The sequence below is a fragment of the Arachis ipaensis genome, chromosome B02, assembly GCF_000816755.2.
Source record: "Arachis ipaensis cultivar K30076 chromosome B02, Araip1.1, whole genome shotgun sequence".
Taxonomy (NCBI): domain Eukaryota; kingdom Viridiplantae; phylum Streptophyta; class Magnoliopsida; order Fabales; family Fabaceae; genus Arachis; species Arachis ipaensis.
Genome location: NC_029786.2, coordinates 30,151,057 through 30,154,025, shown reverse-complemented (window position 1 = coordinate 30,154,025; position 2,969 = coordinate 30,151,057).

Below are 2,969 nucleotides of genomic sequence, written 5' to 3'. Positions count from 1 at the left end.
AACATATCACAAAATTCAAAAATAAGATCAAATCAAAATAAAAATTCAAATTGGTCATAGCCATTTTACATAAAGATCAACAAATGGAAAAATAACACTAGAAAAAAAAGTAAAAAAATCTATGCATTGTTTATAAAAAAAAAAAATAAAACAAAATGGGAGAAAGGAAGAAAGAAAGAGAAGTAAAAATAATGGTATGTTGAAATTGAAAGTTGAAGGAGGAAAAAAAGAGAGAAGAAAGAATCAAACTTGAGATGTATTGGCAAAATCGAAAAATTAAAAGAGGGAGAAGAGAGAAGAAAAAATTATGCTATATTAAAACTAAAAATTGAAAGAGGGAAGAGAAAAAAGAAAAAATCATGGTATCTTAAAAGTTGAAACTGAAAGTTGAAAGAGGTAAGAGACAAAAGAAAAAATAAAAGTAAGTTGAGTAATTGGGAGTTAGATCGAGATAGCCTTTTTAGATCAAGGCCAGATCGAGTCTGACCCACCCGATCTTCATGTAACTTGAAAAAAAATATTTGGAAAAATGATTTTTTTTTTTGTTTTAGAAAATAATAATTTTTTATTTATTGAAAAAACCTTATAATGATGTCTTTCACAATTACACTAAACACGTAGAGAATAATTCTCAGTTTTTCCGTCAATGGCTTCTAATTAGTGTCATTCTATTAGGACTATAGATTAGACTGCTGATATATTATTTAATAAGGTCCATCATAGCACTAGATTTCAGATTTCGTGTCCAAACTCAAAATAGTTTCGTTAGCTCCTACTTGAATTCGAAGGGAGGGGGTTTGGGAGGTATTAGAATATACTTAGCGTACTTGTATATTGATTAGCTTAAAAGAAGATGTTACTTTGATTGCTTTCTAATTTGTTTATCACCTATTAATAAATTGTACATTATATCATAACAACACACGACTCATATACAAAATTATTTCTTCAATCTTCTCTTTTGGTTTCTAATAATGTTTATGTTTTCTGTTTTTAATTTGTATTTTTTTTTTGTTCAATATAACCATTTGGTCAATTCAGTCTGGCTCAATAATTTATTCACAAACTATTAAAAATGTGTTGTCCTAGTAGAGTAGTAGTCACCTCACCTTCTTCTCCTACTTCGTTATTATTCTAAAGTAATTACCTGAAAGCAAGGATGGAATGTTGGGTCTAGATGTGAGGTCCAAATGTCTTGAAAGAGGCCTCCGTCGTCCTTTCCTAGACGGTAGTGAGGAGTACCTGAAAAAAATTTTAATGCTTAAGTTAGCAAAAGTTTTAGTAGGTTGTGCAAAAAATTGGATAGAAAAAATACCTGATTGTTGGGGTATTTATATAGTAAGGATAAGATTGAGTCATGTCTTGAGATAACTTCAGATTATAGAGGGTGATTTTCCTTGCAGTATGTGAAGTTATCCTATGTTGAAGTGGTTATCATGAGAGTGGTGATAACCAAAGTAGTGAAATGAGAATCAAATTTACTCCCTAAGTCAGATACCAGATTTTGAAACCCGTATCTAGCTGATCCGACCCATTTAGATTTGGACAAAGAAGTAGGGAATGTCGTTGTTGGGCCGAGTTATGATGAAGCAACCTAACTCATAAGAGGCGCTGCCAGATCAAGTTTGGGTTGAGTTGCCCCAGATTTCTCTGTATGAATAGTTACCTATAGAAGACCAAAGCCTAACAATAGAAAAAAGCGCAACAAACTAAACAAGCACATTAGAAATAACATATAGAGAAGAGAGTGTAAGAAAAGGTGAAAATTACAAAGCAAGAAATAAATCAAAGTAACTCAGGTGAAGTGAAGACTAGAATAGATGGTCGATGACGCTATTTTGGATCCATCATAATTTTTTTTCGTTTTTAGTGTAAATTATTAAAATAGTACTGAAATTTTTATTGCAAACAAAAAAATTATAAACTTGAATAATTTAAATTTGTGACAAAATATTTTTTTTACAAGTGAAAAATGACTTTCATACTTGGCATGTGCATTTAGGGTAATCATTCAAAATGTGTTTACAAAAAATTAAAACAAATTTCTTTTTCATTTTTTAGAAAACTTTTTGGATATTTACCAAAAAAAAAATCGATTTGCCAAAAATTACAAAAATTCGATCTCTAAAGTGTTTTTAGTCATATATATCTAACATCTAATCTTTTTGTAATTTTTTAAATTCTCTAGTGACTTATTTATCGTTCGTATTCTAAAATTATTTTTGTCAATTAAATAAAATTTAAAGTATCCATTTATTAGTGAACTCTTTCTTTTTTTTTTTAAGGTTTAATTATTTTGTTGATCCCTATAGTTTCGTAAAATTTTTAATTAGGTCCTTATACTTTTTTTTTAATTGGGTCTCTGCACCAAATTTTTTTTTTAATTAAGTCCTTCTTAGTAATAATTGACTTAATTTTATAGAGACTCAACTAAAAAAAAAAGGAATTAGTACAGAGACCTAAATAAAAGGAAAAAAAAGTGTAGAGACCCAATTAAAAAAAAAGAATTGGTACAGGGACCTAAATAAAAGGAAAAATAAGTGTAGGGACCCAATTAAAAAAAAAGAATTGGTACAGGGACATTAAAAAAAAATTAGTGCAAGAACTCAATTAAAAAAAAAAAAGTATAAAAACTTAATTGAAAATTTTACAAAACTATAGAGACTAACAGAATAATTAAACATCTTTTTAATTCAAAATCCGATTAGGTTCCGAGTCGATTTGATTCTATTGTTTCTAATTTGGCACCTATCATTAGATAGGTAAATTTTATCACATGAACAAACTTGATTAAGTATTGGTTTTTGATTGAATCCATTCGACTAGCTGTTATGGTACCATTTTTAGGAAATTGAATAAGACACAAGTAGTATATATAGAAAATTTTCAAGTATTTTAAAAATACTAATATTTTAGTCATTTTAACGATTAATTTTAATTATATATATATATATATATATATATTATTA